The sequence below is a fragment of the Ambystoma mexicanum genome, chromosome 12 (genome assembly GCF_040938575.1).
Source record: "Ambystoma mexicanum isolate Mex_15411 chromosome 12, UKY_AmexF1_1, whole genome shotgun sequence".
Lineage (NCBI taxonomy): Eukaryota > Metazoa > Chordata > Amphibia > Caudata > Ambystomatidae > Ambystoma > Ambystoma mexicanum.
In genome coordinates, this window is record NC_090936.1 from 1,180,831,675 (window position 1) to 1,180,856,821 (window position 25,147).

At 44.4% G+C, this 25,147-nt stretch overlaps 1 long non-coding RNA gene across 1 annotated transcript in view; it reads left to right on the forward strand.

The window, feature by feature from the left end:
* The first annotated feature begins 3,630 nt into the window (after positions 1–3,630).
* Positions 3,631–25,147, forward strand: part of LOC138513118 (uncharacterized) — a 179,097-nt gene continuing 157,580 nt past the window's right edge. The window contains exon 1 of the long non-coding RNA XR_011281716.1: positions 3,631–3,786. This is a non-coding gene — a long non-coding RNA (uncharacterized lncRNA). The remainder of the gene's footprint in view (positions 3,787–25,147) is intronic.

A 25,147-nucleotide genomic window follows, 5' to 3' on the forward strand; every position in this document is an offset into this window, starting at 1 on the left:
CTACTGTACTGTCTCTGCTGCCTGATATCGCGGTGTTACCGGAATATTACTGGTGGCAGAGATGCTGGTAAATCCCCATAGGACTCCATAGGAATGGGATACTGCAATCATCAGCACTGGTAGAACTGGTGCCTGTGATTACAGCAATTGTCTGCCGGAAGACTTGGAGTTGGTCAGTCCGGAAAGGTGGTGGTACACATTGTTATCTGCACTTTATTTTCCAGACCGGCCAACTCGTAATGAGGGCCTAAAGGCCTGCACGCAGCCTCCATAACCAACTTTCAACAAACCTATTTCAGTTCTCAATCCGTCTGATGACCAGAATGTCCCACAATGCATCGTTCCTAAAGAGGAAAGTGAAAAAAGCTTGCAGCTCTAGATTGCACAAATATAATTCAAGGCCGGGCCCAAAATAAAGTGCATTTTGAAATACCTTTGTTAATCAATCATCATCTATGTGGGTACTGCTGCCCTGCACTCGTCTGCGGAGAAGTGGAGAGTGAAACAGAGGGAGAGTCTGATCGTGAAGTTGTAAGGCTCAAACCATAGAAAGTGAGCCAGAAAAACAAAATGAAACCCACGGCGAGATCTACTAACTGTGTCGCACAACCTATTCTACTCTTAATGGCGGCTGCCACTAGTGTTTTGCTAACAGTTTACGGAACTTTTCTTAGCTTATACTTTCGTTCATAATTGGAAACAGGGGGATTGCGAACAGGTGGGGCCGTTGGGGGTGCCATTACCACACTCCCCCCTCTGGTCAATGTATTGATCACATCTACATTTTCCTCCATCCTGTCCTATCCATACTTAGGTATGCATATTTTACACCCACTGTCCCCAAGCTTCCTCCTTTCTCTACATACTATTCTGGCCGCCATGTCATGAAGCAGCACTCCCCATTACCTTCACAATTGACTCAGGGCTCGGTATAGTTTTCACGGTCAAGAGGGGGCTCAAACACAGTGCGTGGGGGTCCTATCGGTCTTTCAATGACATGGTATGGTAGGTATGGTCATGTGTATTTGTAAAGCACCTATACATAAGGCAAGTGGTTCAAAGCGTTCAAGGAGGGAGGGAACAAAGGGAAAAACAACAGTCATTCAGAGCCCTTGATTTTCTGAACAATACAAGTCTGCACATGCAGAGTAAGGGCATATAATACAATTAACAGCAAATGGGTCTGATGACGATTCTGCAGTTTTTTCAAGTGCATTGAGGCACCACCATACAAGGAGAGGATACAGGGGAGATAGATCTTCAAGACATGGTATATTCAAATTGTGCAAGTGCACAGAAGGTACAGGAGAGGGGACATAGGGAGGGGGAATTAAGTGTGCCCAGTTAGTCAGGAACTGTGCAAGTGCTGAGAGATGCTATTCTCATTGACCAAGTGCAGTAGCAATGCAGCAAGTGCAGGCCCGGGGGCAAGTGCGAGAGGACTGCTGAGGGTACCAGGGACCTATAAGACTCTGAGGTACACCCAGCGGCCAGTAGCAAGCTGTGTGGAAAAGGAGGGAGAGAGGGATAGAGGGGAGAGAGAGGTTAGCAGGGTAAAGGGAGAGAGAAGGAAGAGGAGAAGAGGAATGTCTTAAGGAGTTTCCGGAATTTACGGAGATCAGGCTCAAGACAGAGGGTAGCAGGGGGGCGGCTATTCCAGAGGGAGGCCCCTGCTGAGGAAAAGTATCTCCATCCAAATCTCTGCTTGGAGAACCGGCTCATTCGCAGAAGGTTCGAGGTAGATGAGTGGAGGGCTCGGGAGGGACAGTATTTAGGTAGAGGCTGTTGCACCTAGTTAGGTTCCAGGCCCCAGAAAGCCTTGTGGACAATACAGAGGGTCTTCAACTTGATCCTTGCAGCCACAGGGAGCCAGTGGAGGGATTTCAGTGCCAGAGAGATGCGGCCCCTCGGCTTGAGACCAAGGATAAGTCTTGCGCTTCTGTTCTGGATGAGTTGCAGAGGGCGCAAAGCAGAGGCAGGGAGGTTGAGAAAGAGGCTGTTGCAGTAGTCCAGTCTCGAGAGAACCAGTGCTCTGGAGACAGAGACCCACTAGGGGAAAGTAAGAAAAGGAAGAGTACCTCTGAGGAGGTGCAGCTGGTAGTTGCACTTTTTAGAGATGTCAGAAATATGAGTGGAGAAGGAGAGAGTGGTGTCAAAGATGACACCAAGGTGTTCTGCCTCGCAGGTGGGTGCGGGCGCAGGGCCAAGGGAGGCCGGCCAGAGTGTGTGTGGGAAAGCGGGAGCAGGAGTCCCAATGCAAACAATCTCAGTCTTACGCAGAGTTTGTTTGCAGCACACCATGACTGAATTGCGGACATAAAGTCAGATATCAGCGAGGTAGAGGAGGTGGATGAGGGTAGCCTGAAGGAGACTTGCATGTCATCCGCATAACACTGGAAGTTAGAGATGAAAGTGGCAATCACACACGCCAGGGCAGCCATGTAGACATTGAAGAACCAGGGGGAGAGGTTAGAGCCCTGTGGAACGGCACAGGTTGAAAGAGTGATAGTAGAGAGAAAGGACCCAAGTTCCACCTGGAAGGGCTGGTCAGAAAGGAAGGAGGTTAACCACGCCAGAGCCTGACCTGTGATTCCTAGGGTGCCACAGAGATGTGGGATCAGGATGTTGTGGTTTACCGTGTCAAAGGAAAAGGAGAGGTCAAGAGGGATGAGGACAGAAGGAGTGTTAGTGTCAAGATTTGAGAGCAGGTCTTCATGGGTGTTCAGAAGAGCAGTTTCCTTGCCTCTGGATGCTCTAAAGCCAGACTGATGGTCGTGGAGGCAACCAGCATATTCAGTGTGAAGGTTCAATTGAGAGATAGCCAGTTTCTCCAGGAGTTTGCCCAGGAAAGGGGTGATGGAGATGGGACGGTAGTTTGCCGGAATGGAGGGGTCGGCAGAGGGTTTCTTGAGTAGAGGGTGCAGAAGGGAGTGCTTAAGGGACGTTTGGAAAACTCCAGTGGCAAAAGAGAGATTGCAGAGATCAGCCAAGGCTGGAGCGAGGGAGTCAAGGTTGTCCTTAATGGTTTTGGAGGGGCAGGGGTCCACCTGTTTGGATGAGGCCTTCATAGACCAGACTTGTCTGGTGACCTCATCGGGTGTGATAGGAGTGAGAGAAGAGGGAAGTGGTGGGTGGGCCAAGGGAGGCTCCAGAGGTGTTGGTGTATGATTTAGTGAGGAAGTGAGAGAGGAAAGATGTCTTGGGTTTTTGCGGTGAAGAGTGCAGCCAGGGCCGAGCAAAGGTTCTGCGTGGGTGTGACAGAAGAGGAAGCTGCTGCAGGATTGGCCAGTTTCCTTGCAGACTTTGAAAAGTTCAGCCGTGTTGTTCGATGCCACAGAGATGCAGGCTTGAATAAAGACTCTTTTCTTGGTGTGGATGCATAGTCAGTATTGCCTTTCAAAGAGGTAGCAGGCCAGGTGTCAGAGGATCCGCCTGACGCATTCCATTTCCGCTCAGCTGCCCTACACTTGTTTTTAAGGGCAGCTAGATCGGAGTCATACCAAGAGTTGCACTTTTTGAGAGTATCAGAGTTTTTAGGTAAAACGCAAGGCTTAGGTATTGCGCAGCCAAGCGTTAAGTGTTTATGCAGTTTCCAACCTTGTGCGTTCCTTTTCTCTGGAAGGGATAATTTGGTATCGACTGGTGGAAAGCGGCGGTCCGAAAACTTGTCAGCAGCTGGTAGATGGAAGATCCCTGAAGATCCTGGACAAGAAGAAGACTCCCGCGTAGGCGCGCTCAGACAGGTGAGGACGAGACGAGCTGCAGGCGATGGATTTGCAGGAACAGGTAAGATGCTCGCAGCGTTAGGAACAATGGTATGGCTTGATTCAGATGAGATGCGCGTGGTGCTGTGAGCGATGGTATGGATGGATTCAGGTAAGGTGCGCGCAGCGTTAGGAGCGATGGTATGGCTGGATTCAGATGAGATGCGCGCTGTGCTATGGGCGATGGTAAGGCTGGATTCAGGCAAGGTGCGCGCGGCACTGTGAGCGAGGGTATGGCTGGATTCAGATGAGATGCGCGCTGTGCTGTGAGCGATGGTATGGCTGGATTCAGGTAAGGTGCGCGCAGCGTTAGGAGCAATGGTATGGCTGGATTCAGATGAGATGCGCGCTGTGCTGTGGGCGATGGTAAGGCTGGATTCAGGCAAGGTGCGCGCGGCACTGTGAGCGAGGGTATGGCTGGATTCAGATGAGATGCGCGCGGTGCTGTGGGCGATGGTAAGGCTGGATTCAGACAAGGTGCGCGCGGCGCTGTGAGTGATGATATGGCTGGATTCAGGTAGGATGCACGCATTGCAGATGATGTCCAGGCCCAGCGTGCAGAGCTGGAAGCAGGTAAGAGCTGGAAGCAGGTAAGAGCTGCAGACGGCGGAGAGCGTTCCGTTGCCCAGGGCAGATTAATGCAAAGCCTCTACATGCGGGTGGGGCTGGCTTAAATAGCCTGGCTCCAGCCACTCCCCTTTAGCCCCCGCTTTTGGCCCCACCTCACCACTCCCATAGACTCCTGCATGTGCCTGCCAATGTCTTCTAATGGCCACACCTGGCCTGAGAGCACGTGCCTTGCATTCAAACTGTGCAGAGCACACTTTCTTATGAGCCTGGCGCCAGAGGCGCCAGGACAGGGTCCATTTGGACCCTTTAGAGGATGAAAGTGTTGGCCCTGGGTTGGTGGCCATGACACATTCTGCTCATTGTGTGCATTTATACATGTGCAGCATCTTGAGTAAATTTCTGCTCACACTGCTCCCTCCATGGTGTTGAGGAGGCAGAGGACATACCTGTTTTGGAGAGTCATCAATCTGATAGCTCTCAGCTCCCCCTTGATTGCATTGAACCCTTTCTCTGTGGCATTTATGGCCTGCAATAACTCCCCTCTAGTTATCTGCAACCATTTGGCATTTGCTGCCATTAGCAAGCCAGAGATGGAAAGAACATAGATGCCTTGCTAAACAACTGGTGCTCAGATGGGATATTCTCCAATGCGTCGCTAGATGCCTTTGGAAAATAATTGTCTTGGTTTGTGCGTTATGACCTTTTGTATCCTTTCTCCTTTTGGTCACCTTTTATCATAGCGTAGTCTACTATTTGCACCACATTGCTTTGGGGCAGAACCAGTGCTGGTGAATGTAACCCTGATAGTGAACAGATGCCACCCCAATTTGGTGGGAGATGCATAAAGGCCTGTGAACCACAGGCCCAATAGTGGTCCTTTACCACTGCTGTGCCTACCTTCATGCCTGACAAAAAGCCATGATGCGTTTGCATCCCACATTGTTCCCTATGTGCACTGCGCCATTGTTTCTGAAACACAGCAATGGGTTTCCTATCCTTGTTATGAATACAGGCAATTTCTTGTCTTCCACCCATGTCAACAGTCTGGCATATTGTTTCCATTTTTCTACGCATTTTGTGTTAGCATTTTCTACAGAATGCCATGAGAATCCTAGAGGCGCATCTGCTCTACATCCCATTATCTCTTCTACCTAACCCTGCGAGGTAAACACTGCTCCTGTTATGTGTAACTGTGGTCTATCCTAGCAAAAGAGTATCTCCTTTCCTTGATTGTCAGCACATCTCAACAATGGATGGGCAGTTAATGTTACTTCTCCTCTCTGTGGCCATGACAGTGTATATTTCATCACTTTATTCATTATGCCCTTTTCCTTGATAAAGTTATCTTCATAAGGGGAATCTACTTATGTCACCCATTCTAATGAAGCCGAACTTCCGTGGAACTGTCCCCTTGTTTTGCATAGTGCAATGTGAGTTAAGCAATATGCCCTGTTTATTGGTATTTCCTCGGCCACAAACAATCGGGAGACACTCAAGGCGTACAGAAGGAGTGAGCAAGCAAAGCAGTTTTCATCTGACTTCTCCCTTCCCACCTTAGTTATATACCTGAACCAAAGGTTGTTTATTTTCTGAGTATAACCTTGGAAATGTGGTCTTAAAATATATTCATCATTATTCCCTGCTCGCCTAACTACTGTCACTCCTTCACTCATGTTAGCAGCTATGTTGGTGGTATTGTCACTACATTTCTTTACTGCTATTGTGCAAGAAAACCAGAAACAACAAAAGGAAAATAAAAGAGTGCCAATCATGATAGTAATGGAGTCCATCTTTTCCAAATATCTCTTTCTCAAGAATCGTTTGCTCTTGAGAAATACATCCTCAGTAGTGCAGAGTCACGTGTCACGTTGCTAGTCAGCTCTCACTCTTAACCTCGTCTGGGATCTGGTCACCTCTTCTTCTCCTCTTTCTGGCTCCTCTTCATCTGACAGGGGGGCAGTGCCTACACATCTTTTGACATCACCTGTATGCACCCACACTTTCTTGCGACACACCTTTACTACAGTGGGGATGCATACTGGACAGTAAATGGTTCTTTGAAACGTGGCTTGTGCCCCTTGCAAACAATGTTCCTCATATAAATCAGATCTCCTGAAAACAAAGACAAGGGGGGTATCACAGCTTTGACATGTACAATTCCCTTGCTGTTGTCGTTGGTTGCTTCTTGGACCCCCTGCCGCTCATTTATCTGCCGAGAAACACATTTCAGACATTTAGTCAAGGCAGTTAAATAATCATGCATCTCATCAACTAGTACAGTCACAGAACTCTCTGCGTCTAATCGAGCACGCATGGGAAGAGCATCCTTCTACCTGTCACTATTTCATGGGTATATAAATAAAGGTGAATTTTTTGTTATGGGGGATCAATTCTCAAACGGGAATGTGAAAAGTAACTGAACCGAAGAACAAAGAATTGATTACCCCTCTCTCCATAGAAGTCCGGAAGTAGGACAGTGAAATGGTTTTACAACATGATTAATACTCAAATAGCATTATACCTTTGCTCTAACATTAGGATATAGCTCTATTGAGGTGGTCAAACATCCCACCCCTGTTTTTCGGGGTGGGACATTTGACTACCTCAGCCTGGCTAATATGTAGGGCAAAAAGAGCCTGGGGAAAGCAGTGTTAACAGTTTTCCTTTAGCGTATCTTTCAACTTTGCAATGCGTTCCTTTAGAAGGCTGTTTAAGCGTACCACAACGCCGTTGGCTTGGGGTGGTAAGCAGAACAAAGCGTATGCTTGATGCCAAGTAGGGATGCTACTTCAGAAAATAGCTAACTTGCAAAGTGTGGTCCGTTGGCTGACCGCAGTGCTTCGCACACTCTCCATTGGGGAAAACCTCACGTACTAGGAATTTAGCAGCAGACTTGCTGTCTGCTTGGGTACATGGCCGTGCTTCTATTCAGCGTGAAAAGGGGGTCACCACCACAATCATATATTGGTATCCATTAAAACTTTGGAGCATATCAACATAGTAGATCTGCAAATGCCAAAATGGGACTGTAGGGCAGGGTGTGGCTCCTCTCAGCGTTCATAGAGTATGTCCAGCTGTATATTGTTGGCATATGGCACAGTTTGACAATAACATTCACAATGTTCTCATGCAGGTTTGGGACAAACCTGTGTTCTGAAACATCTGCTGCCACATATTCTCTTGTGGTGTGTGCTGGGTAGTCCAGCTGTTCTAACGCTACTGTAAGTAACTTGCGTGGCATTACAGACTTCCCTGTGCTATCCTGCCGCCACACTAGGTCTGAGGAGGATAATGAGCATCCCTGCTTTATTTAAAGATCCTGCTCTGTCTGTGGTGGGCATCCCTACAATTCCACTATTTGTGTCAATGATCATGCATTATAGCCCTCCTTTACTTGCGTGTTAAGCATCATTTTGTGTGGGGCAATTGCTATATCTGATATTTGTGGGAAATAGGCTGCTCTTTTTGCTTCTGGATCTGCTGCTTCGTTTCCATGGGAAACCAAGTCTGTGCCCCTTACATGGGTTGCACATTTCACCACAGCAGCCACCATGGGATATGCAAGTGCATCTAGCAATCTTCCTGATAGTGATGCAGGCTGCAATGGTGTGCGGTCTGTGCACTGGAAGCCCCTTCTTTTCCACGGTGACTGTCTTGAGTGTACTGTAGACATCACATAGGCAAAGTCAGAATATATTATCACTACCTGGTCCTTGTCCTCTTCGAATGCTAACATCATCGCTACTAATTCAGTTGCTGATGCAGGAAAATGTGCTGGCAATCTGATACTTGCCCCAATCTCAAAATCATCACCCTTACTCCTCTTCACTGCTGCTCCTGAATGCCTCAATCCTGTGCTCTGATCTATTGTCGGTGAACCATCAATGAAGACCACTTTTCCCCCTTGTAACTTCATTATTTTTATTGGGGGTACATTGCCATGTATGTGTGTAGATATAGAACAGTAATGAACCCATTCTGCTCCCTCTACTGGTTCAGCAATATGTAAAGGTTTGCCCAGGATCACACAATTAGTCAGAATAATACTCAGTCAATCCAAAATAACCTGAATTTGGCATAAGCCATATTGTTTAACATCACATAAAAAAAAACACTTTGCAAAGCATCCCAACAGTGCATATTTTGAGAACCATCCTCAATTCATAAGCTCTAAAAACATTTACAAAAGTAGGTAAAAGTGTGACATACCAAAAACAGTTTATCAACAAGTAGTCCCAGTCAATACCCCCCTATTCAAGAATACAATTTTACATATAGGGGTTAGTTCAATTCAAAACATTCACTGGATCCACGCCAGGACCTTGATTCTCTTTAACCAGGCTCTATGAATATATTTAGACACAAAATTAGCCACTGTCTGCACCAAGGAATCCTTACATAGATGGACAGCTTCACTAACGGTTCAAACACCATGCAATCTGAACAAGGGTATCAATTACAATACTCTAAGATCTTTCAGTGTGATAATACTCAATGATGGATGACTCAGGTGCACGTCAAAGCCCAGCTTTATTCAAACAAGGAATCCAAGCCAGGACATCATACAAGCATCTCATTCTCATTGTTCTCAACATTTTCAATAACTACAAGCACGTTTTGTACCACAATTACATCAGCAATGACGTAACATTATACTATCAGCCTGGACCCATCCTACTATTGATACAATTTTAATACATTATTACAGGAACAGCTAATTGACTGGCATCATAGGTGGTGTTCATGGGGACTTCTTATTGGTTGACATCTACCTAACCAACTTTGGCCATTTTGACAAAGCATCAAGATATGAGCGAGACAAAAGTGGAGGCAGAGACATTTGCAGTCTGCCATAATACCAAGTAAAGAATACTCCAGATCATCCCGAAGTGATGAGACCTCGCCTTTCCGTTGTAGTTGGCCATGTGTGCTGCCTGGTGTCTGCATGTGTACTGAGGGTGTTCTGCAGGTGTTTTATCTCTGTTTGGCTCGTAATGAATAGCCAGTGTTTCTTGTATCTGTATCACGTGTTAGCGTACCGTGTTTGAAAGTGGATTTCCTTTAGTTTATTAAGGTTTTAGCTAATTCTAATGTGCATATTGTGTTCTTTGTGGCCACTGGGGACACTAGTCATTTACTTTCCTATAGTCTCTTGGTTCACTGATCTCATGCACCTGGACATCAATGGTTGTTTGTGCTCTTATTAAAATTGATGAATCTTGGAGTCTACCGCTCCTTGTCCTGGGAACTGTCATCTCGTGCTTGTGTTCCGTTCCTCTATTACTCCCTTCCTAGTTTCTGACCTTGGCTGTGAGCTACTGTCTGGGCTCTGTACAGGTTTCTAGAATACATCTGTTTGCGTAAGCTCAGTATCTTGGGTTCTGCTAATTCTGATACCTGCTGCGGCCTCTGTGTTAGGAAAATGGATGCACTGCTGTCTTCCTGTCTCCATATTGGCGACCTATTGACGCATCTATTAATCTTATGTGCTTGCCATATGATGCTGTCCCTACCCATTTATTCAGAATCTTATCTACCTATAGTTTAATTGTCCTATTGATATAATGAGTCCCTTTCTTGCTACACAGTACACTCCTGTCTTCTTATACTGTGTTGCTATATTTATACCACACACTATTTGTGCATTCTACAAACTATGTTTAGTCCTTACTTGTGTCGCACATCCTAACTAATTCTTTATGGCAGATTGCGTATATATTTGCTGTGGTTAAGCATAAGGTTTCATGGTGCTCAGTTTAACTCCTAATATCAACCACATCTAGGTTCATGGGGTGGTAAGCCTGTCTCAGTGTGTAACGTCTCTCACCTTCGTGGTACTGGGCTGGGTTGGGGCAGAAGGTAGTAATGATGTATTCATCTGCATCATCACTTCTCCCTCTGGTCGAATTTTCAACTACCCATATTTCTGCCCATTCCATTATAATTATCTTTGGGTATCCATATTTTGCTCACACCCCTCAAGCTGCCCACTTGTGCTATGTATTCTTCAGGATGACAGGTCATGAAGCAACAATCCCTATCAGGTTCACAATCCACCCAATGTTCGGTGACATTGTGGGGATCCACAGGATATTCAGATAATGTCCCAGGAGGTCCAATTAGACGGTATATGGGGCACATACTTGGTATTTCATCAGTTTGTGTACACTCATGTACTTGAGTATTCACATTTATTATGACGGTCATTTCCGGTGCCTTCTTGCTAACCTTTTTGCATTGGTTTAGTGCTATCTTCAGGATACTGATAGCTTTCAGGACCAGTACCAGTATGGCCAATAATATTTTCAATGCCCTTGCCAACCAGGCGGGTACCCATTAGCACATGTAATAAAACCAGTCATCATTTTCATCTTGTTGTGCAGTTCCTGTGGGGTTGTGATAGCCTCTGTAAGGGTCCCATTCTCTTCATTGTTTGCTGGTATGTACGTACAGCTAGACGGACCGATCTTAGTTCAACTGCCTCCCTCCATGGCCGTTATCAGATCAAGGACATACCTATTTTGAAGGGTCGCTAGCCTCTCTGCTCTTAACTCTTCCTTGATTGCATTAAACCCTTTTATGGTTACATTTATTGTTTGCATCAACTCCCATCAGGGTATTTGTAACCATTTTGCATTCATGGCTGCTTGGAAGCTGGGAGAAAGGTAGGAGGTAAAGAATATTGCTGTTTTACCAAACAATTTGTGTTCATCTGGTATGTCCACATATGCTTCTGCTGAGTGCACTGAAAAATAATGTTCTCTTTTTGTGCGTTTCAGGGTGAGTGACCTTTTATTTTGTACATTTTGACTCATCAGAGGAAAATCACCAATTTGCACCTCACTCTGAGGCACCAACATTGCTGGTGCACTTATTATTACTATAGAGGAGAGACCTCCCCAATTTGGGGGAAGCTGCATGTATGCCTTTGAACCGCATGCCCAATAGTGGTCCGTTAATACAGCTGTGCCTACTTTCATGACTGGCATGTCAAAAATACGTCCGCAACTGATGTTCATCCTAACTTTCACTGTGCCATTATTTCTGAAGCACAGGGGTTGCATTTTTCAGTGGTATTACGGGTACTGGTCCTCCCTCATCTTCTACCAAGGTGAGCAGTTTCGTGTATTTATGCCATTCTTCAAGGCAAACTTTATTTGCATTCAACACAACCTCCTCAGGTTATTCTAGGATTGCTTGAGCTTTGCAGCCGATCAATCCATCAACCCACCCTTCAGTAGTAAGTACACTTCCTTTTATCTGTAACTGGCCTCTATTCCAGCAACCAGGTATTTCTTTCCCTTGTGCATCACTGCAATGCAGCAATTTGCAGTCTTCTATTTTAATCCCTCACCTATTTTCGTTTGAAAGTATCTATTTCATTACCCTGTGTTGTGTTTTGGCATTGATCATCAGGGCCATTTGATTTATAAATTGATCATCACGTGAAGCATCTTCCTTTGTTAATGCAAGATGTGTTAGGCAGTGTGCTGTGTTTGTAGGCACGTCTGTTGCTATAAATACTCACTCATTAGATACGGGATGAGGAAACACACAAAGCAGCTCTCATCAGACTATTCCCTTCCCACTTCACTCATATGCTTGGACCACTTGTTATTGGCAACGTGGAGAGAATGATCAGAATACTTGCTCAAGTGATTTTGGTCACCTTGCACACCTCTCTTTAATCTTTTAATTAGTGTGCTTGATTCAGGGAGTGCTTTGGGTGTCAATTCACTGGACATTCTTTCTGTGGCTATACCTGTGCTATTCTCACTTAATACTGCCCTTGCCCCAATGTTAATAACAAGCTCTTTTACTGCAATGCAAATAATGAAATAAAGACAACAGAATCAGAATGAGAAAAATGTTGCTATGATCATGATGGGGGTAGTACCATGAGGGAGGATCATGTGGGAGGAGATGGCTGTCGAGGGGAGGTGGTGACCTCATCAGGAGAGACACGGTAATCTTCCCTTTCTGGGGAAAAAGACCTCATAATTCCTCAATTCTTGAAGGCTTGTTGCTGCCATACACATTCCTCCCCTTGTAAAATACAGATATCCATTCTTGCAGATCACTCTAGACAGACAACCATTCATACTTCCTGCACACATAACACACACTTAACATCTCCTGTCTCTAATGTTTCTTGAAATAAAAATCCTAAACAATATCACTTTGGAAATCCTAGAATTTCTATGGACTCCATCTCCCATAAAGCCTCAAGAACTGAGACGAGGAGGAGGAAGAAGGAGTTAATGCAGACTGAAAGCAACACAAGTTAAACATACAGACTAGTTGTTTTGATGCAACACGAGCGCACTGGACATTTAAAAATGGTGTCCGCACTCAAGAGGAGAGGTGAGCCAGAGAAGAAGGCAGAACCGGAGAAGGAAGCAGTACGGTACAGTACATTACTGGAGAAGGCCGGCATTTCCAGGCAGCAACTCACAATTACATACCAGCATGGTGTAAGGCCAGGAGAGATGCAGCTGGCACTGTGGGAGAACAGTCAGAGTACTGGCAGCAGCAGCAGAGCTACCGGGGGCACCGTCATGCAGAGAAGTGGCAGTCTTGCCGATGGGTGAGCGCGGCGCGGCCAGGAGCGCTGGAGGAAGGTATGCAGTGTGAGGGAGTCTGCCCCAGAGAAGAAGCTTCGTCGCAGCAATATGCCATGGGTCGGGAATGCTGCAAGATGCTGTCGAGTCTGCCCAGAGCCATTGGGGACCCCGGGGTGTACTGACAGGCAGGCAAGCAAATACGAATATTTGAATACCAACCAAGTAAAGTACAAAGAGAAAACTTGCACAAGTCCTCATAAATGAGATCTCAATATGGGGAAAGTTGCAGCAAGTGTTACCACAAGCAAATAAATGCTAATGAACATTTAAAAAGGCAGAACTTGAACATGGTCCAATGCATGAGATGTCAATGTGGGGAAAGTTGGAACAAGTAGAACATCAAACCAATGAAGTGAAAGCACACTGAAGTAATACAGCCGTGCTAAATTAAAGGACAGTGAGCTGAGAAGAAGACCTGATGAAAGGAGCTCTTCAGGCAGTGAGCATTTGGGGGGAGATACCTGGAAGAGACGTATACCAGGGGATCTGCAGGAACCCAGAAAGTGATTCCTGGCGGGGGAGCATACCAGGCAATCCACTCTAAGTATGTAGAGGTATAAGGCATTGTTATTAGATACCTGGCAGAGAAGTATAACAGGGTATCTAAGAAGTTAAGTTGATGAATGGAAGTCCTGACAGTCAGAGCACCGAAATGCTAGGCAATTCTCCTCTGAACAAGAGTTCCAACAGAAACCCCAGACACGTGTTTCGGTCTGGTTGGACCTCATCAGTAGGGTGGATCTGTGCCTCTCCAAGAATAGAGAGGCCTAGCATTTCCGTGCTGGACTGCCCCAGGGCAGGACAAAGACTGTTATGTTTGGGATATTTCTTCTCTGTGAAAGACAGTGAGCTAAAGACTCTGGGTAGGTCTCTCGTAACCAGGACTAATGTCTGGCAGAGGGACTCCCAGGACCCCCTTGTTAATTTGCATATTTAAGTAACTTTGGGTCTCACCCTAAGTTACTAGGAGAATCCAGACGTGGACTCCTTGCTCACTGTTCTTAGAGAGGCACAGATCCACCCTACTGATGAGGTCCAACCAGACCGAAACATGTGTCTGGGGTTTCTGTTGGTACTCTTGTTCAGAGGAGAATTGCCTAGCATTTCGGTGCTGGACTGCCCCAGGGCAGGACAAAGACTGATATGTTTGGGATATTTCTTCTCTGTGAAAGATAGTGAGCTAAAGACTCTGGGTACGTCTCTCGTAACCAGGACTAATGTCTGGCAGAGGGACTCCCAGGACCCCCTTGTTAATTTGCATATTTAAGTAACTTTGGGTCTCACCCTAAGTTACTAGGGGAATCCAGACGTGGACCCCTTGCTCACGATTCTTAGAGAGGCACAGATCCACCCTACTGATGAGGTCCAACCAGACCAAAACACGTGTCTGGGGTTTCTGTTGGTACTCTTGTTCAGAGGGGAATTGCCTAGCATTTCAGTGCTGGACTGCCCCAAGGCAGGACAAAGACTGATATGTTTGGGATATTTCTTCTCTGTGAAAGATAGTGAGCTAAAGACTCTGGGTAAGTCTCTCGTAACCAGGACTAATGTCTGGCAGAGGGACTCCCAGGACCCCCTTGTTAACTTGCATATTTAAGTAACTTTGGGTCTCACCCTAAATTACTAGTGGAATCCAGACATGGACCCCTTGCTCACTATTCTTAGAGAGGCACAGATCCACCCTACTGATGAGGTCCAACCAGACCGAAACACGTGTCTGGGGTTTCTGTTGGGAGTCTTGTTCAGAGGAGAATTGCCTAGCATTTCGGTGCTGGACTGCCCCAGGGCAGGACAAAGACTGATATGTTTGGGATATTTCTTCTCTGTGAAAGATAGTGAGCTAAAGACTCTGGGTAAGTCTCTCGTAACCAGGACTAATGTCTGGCAGAGGAACTCCCAGGACCCCCTTGTTAATTTGTATCTAAACTGTTAAATGTATAATATCCACTTAATCTGCCTGTGCAGACAGTTATCGTCTCAGAAATGTAAGGGCTCTGAGCCACTGTTGATTTTTCTCCCTGTTCCTTCCCTCCTTGAGCGCTTTGGAACATTTGCCTGTGTATAGGCGCTATATAAATAAACATTACCATTACCATCAGATGATTCAACAAAATATCCAAAGAGGCTAAATAGAATCTTATATGGAAATTCTTATCTGAACAAGATCCTTTTTTTGCAAACTTAGTACCAAGAAAGTCTACGAAGAGCTAACTAGTATGGGATATATTGTTTGCACAGGAACTTGCTGAGCCTGATATAAAGAACCAAAATAACTGTTGTTTGAAAGAGACACCTTTGCCATCCTTAAGAAACTTTTGTTTGAAGAGATACATTTGCCAATCCTTAAGAAACAGTTGTTTAAAAAAGACACCTTTTGCCATCCTTGAGAGACTGTTGTTTGGAAGAGATACTTTTTGTCATCCTACCTGAAATATCATGGGGAAGGGAACTGCCCTCTAGATCCAAGGGTTTCTCCTGGGAAAAGACAGTTTCTGTTAGATCTATCGACTTGCTTTAATTGTGAACAGTGTTTGCCAAACAGAAGTCAGAGACATTTCCTTGCACACTTAGTTGTTCAATTTTAGTGTGAGAATCAGATTAGTATGTTTGGACACAAGGGCAGTGTATATGTTTTGATGACTTGACACAGATTGATCTTTACTTTTAGTTTCCTAGGTAGGGAAATTCTCTTTAGGATAGGGACAGCGAGGCCTTTATCCCACCCTTTTATTTTAATAAAAATGTCTGATATTGAAAATATTATAATTTTGCGTCCGTCTCAGCATCAGTTGAAGCCCGTGTGGGAAGAGCAATTGGGGCAGTCATTTTGTGTCCTGTCATCAGCTCATGAGGTGTCAGGTGGTGGTAAGAGCCTGGCTGATTGCGTAAGGCAAAAAGAGCCAGGGGAAGGCAATGCAACCAACTCTTAAGCAACTTGTCTTTAATGTTTTCAATGCGTTCTTTTAAGAGGCTATTGCAGTGCTCACAAAGTCTGTTTGCTTGCGGGTGGTACGCAGATGAGAATGTGTGTCTTATACCCAATAGGGATGTTATATGTTCGAACACTTCATTTACAAAATGGGGTCCATATTGCCCATCTGGGAAACACCTCTCGTATGAGGAATTTTGCTGCCGATATAGCCTCTGGATTTGTGCATGGACCGGCTTTGATCGGGCGGGAAAAAAGGCATCCAACTGCAATCATATATATGTAACTGTTACAGTTTTGCAGTATATCTACATAATCGATATGCAAATGTCAAAATGGTCCAGTAGGATGGGGTATTGTTCCTCTCACCATTTTTAGTGTGTGTCAAGCAGTACATTTTGAACACGTCATGCAATTTATAATAAAATGAGTCACATGCTCATTTAAATTGGGGACAAACCAGTCCTCCAAAATCGATGCTGTAAGGCATTCTTTGGTTATTTATGCTGGATAATGAACCGCTCCAGTGCTACTGTTAGCAGCTCAACGGGCATAACAGGTTTCCCTGAGCTATCCAGGCAACACACTAATTCAGAGGGCGATAAGGATCACCCCCTCTTTCTCCACAAATCCTGCTCTTCTTGCGGGCATGTCCCTACAACGCCACAATCTGCGTTATTGGCGGTGTATTGAACGCTTCTGTCATCACCCTGTTACTTTTACTTGTGTATTGGTTTGGGGCAGTTGTAATGTCTAGTTTCTCGGGAAATTATGCTGCCCTTTTTGCTTCTGCATCTCTGGCTTTGTTGGCACAAGAAATCATGTCTGTGCCCCTCATATGCACTGTGCACTTGACTACAGCTAGCGCTGATGGAGGTTGAAGGGCTTCCAATAGTTTCTCTAACAATTGCGTATGCTGTACTGGTGTGCTGTCTGCGCATTGGAAGCCTCTCCTTTTCCACCATGACAACCCTGAATGTACTGTTGTTGCCACATAGGCTGAGTCAGAGTACACTGTCACTGCCTCATCCTCATGTCACCCAAGCAATACGATCATAGCTACCAACTCATCTGCTTGCACTGAAAACTGTGCTGGTCATTTTGCACTTTTCACAACTTCAAACTTTCCCTTGTCTATTGCTTTCACCACTCCTGTCCCACTATGTCGTAATCCACTGCTCTGGTTGATTGTTGATGACACATCAATGAAGAGAATCATGCCCTCTCCATGGGGATTTCCCTTAACGCGAGGCACGTCAACATATATATCAGTATAAGGACCACAATCATGTGCATTATCTCCCTCTTCCAGTGGTTCTGATGTGAACCTTGCCGGGTTCACCGTGCGACACCTAACAACCTTAATGAAAGAATTTGAGATTGTGACCTCGTAACCCGATGCTCTTTGGGTCGCCAATATACTTTTGTGGTTTCTCAAGTATGGAAAAAAGAGCATGTTCCACATATAATATAACGGAACAGCTCATTGTAATAGTTGCTGATTTCTCAATTGCGAAGGCTGCCGCAGCCAGTGCTTTATCAAACAGGTAATGGTCTTTTATTACTGGATTAAGATCTTGCTGTAATATGCCAGTAGTTTGTGTCCCTATGGCATTCTCTGTGTGAAGACAGCCATCATCACAACACCATTTGAATGGGAGAACAAGAAAATCTTCATTGTAATCTGGGATCCCTAACACGGGAGCAGTGCTGATTGCTTTTTTCAACTCATCAAATGTGTTTATCAACTCACTTGTCCATGCCATATCTCTCCTGTTTGTCTGCTTTTCTTTCAGTTCTTGTAAATATGGCCTCACATACGAGCTGTAGTCAAAGAGCCACGCCCTGCAGTAATTGCAGAGTCCCAAAAATTGTTGTATCTCCTTTAGAATATTCTGTCTGGCCATTTTGCTGATTGCCCCTGCTCTTTCAGGTGTCCCCTTCCTCGCTTCTTTTGATATTATATGGCCTATGTACAATACCTTCTGCTTACAACATTGCAATTTCTCCTTGTCCACCTTATAGCCTTTTTCAGCCGGAACTGTCAATAATTTCACTGAGTCTCTCCTGCATTCTCCCTGCATTTTACTGCAAACTAATAAGTCATCTACATACTGTATGAATGTGCTATCAGTTTGGACATTTCCCAAGTTCATTTGCAGCACTCGATTAAAGACACTGGGGGTCTCAAAGCACCCCTGTGGGAGGTGAAAGGGATGCAATCTGATTCCGCAATAGGTAAACGTCGTAAAATATTGTGAGTCTTCATGCAGAGGGGTGGAGAAAAAAGCATTTTTCAAATCAAATCACTGTAAAACATTGGGCTGTAGTCAATATATTACATAATATTGTTGCTGGATTTGGCACAAAGGGAATTCAGCTTCAAGAATGATGTTCAGAGGGCGTAAATCCTGTATAAATCTCTAAGACCTCCCTTGTGCCTTTTTTACAGGGTACACTGCCGTGTTACATGGCGATCCTGTAGGCACTAATATACCATGCCGCATCAAGGCATCAATGGTTTCATAAAATCCCTTGTCAGCTTCCTTGGACATGGGAGACTGCTTTACTCGTGGTAAAATGGCATTCTTCTTGAGTTTTATTTGTACTGCTCCTACTCCTTTTAGTAAACCAATGTCATATGGATCGTTGGTCCACAATGAACATTCGCCAAATCTTCCTGCATAAATAATGGTACCTTCTTCACCAATAATCTTAATTGGGGAACCTCTCTGTACTCTATCTGAAAATGATATGTAAGACAAATATCAATAATCACCTCGTCGTCTGAGTCGACATCTTCAGATAGATCTTCATCAGTCAAGTCGGTTAGTCTGTGTGTTGAGTCAAGTCCTACTACAGTGTGCCAGGTCACTCCTGCACCATTAACTCAGTGTAATATTACTCTGTCCTCTCTCACTATTGCTTTTTCAAATTCAATTGTCATTATTTGTCCTTCCTCCACATCCGTGGATATCTCTGGTCTGATCAGAAATTCTGAGGGTAACCTCAACATTTTGTCTTGTATTTGTGAAAGCCATGCCAATAAGATCTGTACTCCATAAAGGAAAACCTCTGGGTTTGGTGGCACCCTCTTTGTGCTTTCTGACAATAGAATGCTCTGATGAGCTCACAAGCATTCACATAATGAATGCCTAGTGTGGAACAAATTATTCCCTCCACAGTGAAGGAAATCGTCATGTTTAGCGTACTCATCAAGTCTCTCTCCAATACATTTACTGGTGTCTTTCGAGAGTATAACGATGGCATAGCCATCTCATGCTCTCCTGTGTTTATGGGAAATGCGTCTGTAAAAGAAACAGTTGTCATAGCCCCAGAAAATCCTTGTGCATCCATTGATATTCCTGGCATTGGAAACCTTCTCTCTCTAACACAGGGTCTCGTCGCCACTGTATCTACCAAGAATGAAAACGTCTTGTCACCTATAACCGCCCCAACCCTAGGTTCCTTCTAGGGGGTCTGAGGTAATCGATAGAATCTGACACATCAAGTCGCTCTGTGGGCTGTCCTATTGTGGATACATGTTCAGTCTTGTTCCAGTAAAGGGAATTCCTCCCACCACTGTCACACAGCCTACTCTGGGTGCTGCCGGCACTTGCAGTAATATGTTTGCATCCCATTGTACTATGGCATTCTGGGGTACTTAAAATTCCTTTGACTGCTTTTTTTTATTTTGACTCTTGGACTGTTTGTGTGTAAGTGTGTACCTGAGTGTGTGTGTGTGTGTGTGTGTGTGTGTGCATGTGTGTGTGCGTGTGTGGCTCATTGTCTATGTGTGGATTTTTCCCAATATTTATAGATATTATTTTACGTATTTATGTGTATGTGTGTGGGGTGACTGTGTAGGGTGGTGGTGTGTGTCTGTAGTTTGATGTGGGGGCATGTGTATGCATAGTCATTCAGAGGGTATTCTTTGCGAGTTGCATATGTTGAGCATGTTATCTGTACTTATGTGCCTTCCGAGCATATTATATATGCATATTGAGTATTAAATGTGCATATGAATATTCTGAGTGTATTATCTGTGTTTACTTATATTTTGTGCGTCTTGTAAAGTACATATTGTAGTTACTCAAATTACGAGCGTATTGTATGTGTGTATACATATTCCGGAAACCTATTTTTTGTAGTAGTTGTGTGAGCTCCAAGTGCATTGTTTGTACTTGTACAGTGTTATTGTGGGTGTGGGGTGATGTTTGTAAGGGGTGTGTAAGGATCTTCATTGAATGCACATTGTTGGTGTACATGTATATTCCAAGCATACTGTCAGTGTTTGCTTACATTCCGAGTTTATTGTATACGTGTGTTGGGTTTACTTGCATTCTGAGAGTTTTCTATGTGCATACACATAATCCATGGGATTCTTGTTTGGGGGGGGGTGTGTGTACTTGTGTTTTTTGTGTTTACTTTGGTGTGTGGGTGTGTGTGTGCTCTTGTGTGTTTGAATGGACTTTGGTGTGTCTGTGTGTGTGCATGCTTGTGTGTTTGTGTTGACTTTCGTGTGTGTGTGTGTGTGTGTGTGTGTGCACGCTTGTGTGTTTGTGTCGACTTTCTTGTGTGTGTGCACATGTGTGTGTTTGTGTTGACTTTGGTGGGCCTGTGTGTGTGTGTATGCGCACGCGTGTGTGTTTGCCTTGACTTCGGAGTGTGTGTGCATGCGTGTTTGTGTCTTTGTGTTGGGAAGTATATGCCTATTCATTAAGAGCATATTGGTTGTGCGTATCTGTATTCATGGTGTATTGTCCACGATTACAAGCATGTTGTGCCTGCCTATTGTGCTTGCTTGAATTCCAAAGTATTCTATTTGTGTAACATATTTCGAAAATATTCTTGTATGGCGTATGGTTACACAGAAGGGCTGCAGCCTGCATGTGACGTGTATGGGGGACTTGTGAAAGACTACGTTATCATTCCGAACACTTCCATTCCGAATGTATCCTCTGTGTGTGTAGTCCCAAATTACGCCTTCTTTTTAATTTTCAAAAGCCAATTTCTAGGCAGCGGTATTCATACTGTGGCGTGCGACCATCTGGGGGTCGCGGCCTCATGTCCAGGGTCTGAACAAAGGAAAAGAAAAAAGAAATGTGTTTGTGAGAAATTCTTTCATCTGGAAAGGAAAAACAAAACATTTCATCTTTCATGTGTGACATCCTGAAAACATGGCCTTCAAAAAACGAGGGCGTGATTTGTTCCTAATCAGTTTACACTTTACTGAATTATGTTACTGTACCATGGGCTCTCCCCAGTGTTGCATGTTAACCCCTCCTGGGAGCGTGGTAGCTCCCAGGATGTTGTAATGGGTCACGTGGCAGTAGCCACGTGACCAACATAATAAAAGAAGCGAGCCGCTTCCGGCTCGCCAGTCACTCCACAACCTGACTCCGGTGTTGTTCTTTCTACGCGTCCGGCCGGCGCTGCACCGTGTTCGCTGGGCCCAAGGATGGGGCCCAGCTCGAGGACAGTGCCCCTGCCGGGCAGAGCTGTCCGGATGGCGCCCCTGCCTAGCAAAGCCATCCTGGGGTGATCCCCACGCCATGTGACCATGGCAGTGAGATGGCCCCGGCCTGGGTGCCCCCAGAGCCGGGGTCGGTGTATGCCGGGTTCCCCCCCGGCCACGTGTGGAGCTCCGGTGTCCCCGGAGTGGTTGGGGTGAACCACCCCACCCATGAGTATGTGGCGTGGACGCCGCACCAGTGTGTCTTGTCGGGTGCCACCCGACCCGAGTATGGGGCTGCCCGGTGACCCGGAGCAGCCCCCAACACCCAGGATCAGTAATAATAATAATAATAATAATTTGGCATTTATATAGCGCTACGAACCCTCAGGTATCTGAGCGCTGCTTATTATTACCCACGGTGTGTGGTGCTCATTTAAAACGACTTAGCTAAGGAGATAATAGTTGTGAACCTGTATTGGAACCCTGTAAGGGAAAAATTATTGGAGTTTTTAGAATCACTCTCGGTGGCCCTTAGTGATATTAGTATAAGATACCCCGGGGCCCATATAGTAGTCGCAGGAGACTTAAATTCGCAATGTATTAAATCTAAATGCCATACAGGGATAATGAAAGAAATAACAACTAATGGTAGAAAGTGGTTGAATTTCTTCGATGAATGGGACTTAAAACTCCTAAATGGATCCATAGAAGGTGATGTCCCTCCTGCCACAACGTGGGAGAGGGGACTATTAGAGTCAACATTGGACTACATGCTTCGATCAACAAACTGCTTCGAGAACTGTACACATTTTTCAGTGGAAGAAGGTGGAATAAGTGACCATAAGCGATTAGTTGCACAATTAAATTGATATTGTGGGGATGCAATAGAGATTTGGGACCATCGAGTGGTAGTCAACGCTCAGAAAAGTAGTTTGGTGAAATATAAGAGGGAAGGGGAACGGTTAAATAAAGGCCTAGATGGGCTTTATAATTGGGGAGATGCCAATATTTTATATCAAAATTGTAACCCGTCACAGTTCCATGAATTCTTGTGGTCAATTGATCCACCGCCGAGTACTCAGAGAGGTTTCCAACAAATGCATAAACATTATTTTGATGAAGCAGTCTGGGCAAAAAAACGCGAGACACAGAGACAGCTAAGACTCGTAATGAAATGGGCAAAAAGTCTGCTAGAATTAGTGACAGAAACAAAAAAAATTAAGAAAAATTTAAAGAGTTGGTCCAAACATCATAGAGAAGAGTTGTGGCAGAAGGATGGGGAAGAAATGTTGCGTGCACTGCAAAATAATTCCTCACGACATTTTTGGTCACTAATTAATGCTTCTCAAACACACCAAGATATTGTTCAAATAAACAACGTGTCAGAAGCAAGTTGGTTGACTTATTTTGGCGAAAAATACCGGGAACCAGTGGGAGCCCAAAAATACAAGGGGGATAATGGAAATTGGGGATTGAATTTTGATAAAGAGGATATTCTGAATTTGATCGCAAAATCTTCTGCGGAAAGATCTGCGGGACCAAATGGTTTAACTTATCAAGTTCTTAAAGGAAATGGGACACTGTGGGGAGAAATCCTGTACATTTTGTACAAGGGAGTGATTGAAAATAGAATAATTCCATCCTCTTGGAAGACCTCGATCATAATTCCGATCTTTAAAAAGGGGGATGGTGAAAACCCAATAAGTTATAGACCAATCTCGCTGCTTGACGTGGAGAGTAAGTTGTTTACCAGTCTATTATTAAGAGAACTTGAAATGTGGGCGGGAAACAACAACATAATCCCCAAACAACAAACAGGGTTCAGAAGTGGCCATTCTACCTCCTTGAATGGTATCATACTTGCTTCATTAACAAATCAAAAAGATAAAAATAACGCAGGAAGCCTCTATGGCGCGTTCATTGATCTGTCGAGTGCTTTCGACATGGTAAACCGAGATAAACTTTGGAGTAAATTGGAACAGAAAGGGGCCCCGAAAAACTCTAATTAACATATTAGTAAATCTTCATGACGGAAACACAGCTAGGGTAAGATTAAATACAGCTGGACACTTGTCAGAACACATAAGTATAAATAGGGGAGTTAGACAAGGCTGTATGGTGGCACCATTTCTTTTTAAGTTTTATCTGGGAGATTTTGGAGCCGCTATAGAATCCTCATCATTGATAAGTCCAAGGGTGGGGTCATTGGCTATAAGATGGCTTATGTATGCAGACGACATAGTCCTACTTGATAGGACTCCTGTCGGTCTGCAAAGATTGTTGAGGGCACTTGATTCGTATATGAAAATAAATGACCTGGTGGTAAATCCTGAAAAATCAAGGGTCGTAATTTTTGAGTGAAAAGGCCTTAAAGATAACAAATATTGTTGGTCAATCGGTAGTTAACCGATACCGGTGGTAAAAGAAGTAATGTACCTTGGCTTTACTTTGCATGCGGCACCTACAGTCGGGACGCAGTACGGGGAAATTTTGGCCAAAGGGACACAATTAATAGCTCAAATGAAGCCTCTAGCCTGTATGGTAAATTCTCCATCATGCCAGTAATAAAGTTTTATGTTGTGAAAGTGATCCCTGTACTACTGTACGGAATTGAGGCAAAACCTTTTTTGTGGTCTGTTGATTGGCATAAAATAGAAAGTTATATTTGGAAGCCGGTATTAGGTTTGCCCAAAGGACTACACACGGCAACACTTAGATACGAGCTGGGTTTAAAATCTCTCAAGTATGCAGTTGACTGGAAACTTCTCTCCCTATATAGATCTATCATCGAGCCAATGACCAACACACTGTTTGAAAATCTTTTAGACAACATGAACTTTGATACCTCACTAACCCTGAGAGAACTTAGAAAGACGGCAGAAAATCTGTTGATTTATTGTGAATCTGATAAATCTACACTAGCCACAAATACGTTGAAGGTAAAGAAAGCCTTGTCTTTGAGAGATTGGATCTCTACAGGAGATATGGTGAGATCGTCTTCTATCCCTGAAGCGTTTTTCAAGTACGGGAAAAAACAGGGTTTCGTACCAAGGAACTTGACAAAGTTCCCTGATTTAAAAGGAAGGCAGAACTTTATGAGAGTACGGCTGAACTTGATTAAGACAGGCTCAATAGTAACAAAATGGGGTGTCACTGAAGGAATTCGGAGTTTATGTACGGAATGCTCGGATCCAAGTAAACAAACCTTAGAGCACCTGTTAAGATTCTGCAAAGGTACTTGGAAAATTAGGGTGGAATACTTGGGGAGTTTAGTAGGTTCACTTGATCGACTCCCCTCTGACGCTTTCTGGGAAAGAATGATTTCCGGCCACGAAATTAAATTGACTCTAAATGTTTTAAGGGTATAGCAATTCACAGGTTTTATATCACAAGAATACTGGTAATTGATTACTTGAATGGAGGGGTAAAAAAATGTAAATTGCAAGACTGTGATGAATTGGTTTTAAATGCTATATAAAGGGAATACTATTTGAATTTGATATAACTTGTAATTGCGATGTTTATAAATTCTTAACATGTTTAATTTTAAAAAAAGAATGTGTAAAAAAAAACAAATGTGGTTATATCACAATAAAATGGTGCTCATTTATCGACCTCGGAAGGATGAAAGGCTGAGTTTGGCCCTGGAAGTGGTGGGGGTCCTAGAGGTTACTTGCAATTCTGCCCTTTCCTTTGATCCTCGGGTTAAACACTGTTCGCAAAACCCTCAAGCAACCTGCGACTGATAGATGATATGTGGCTGTTACATTTGAGCAATTATATCTACACAGGCCTTTCCTAA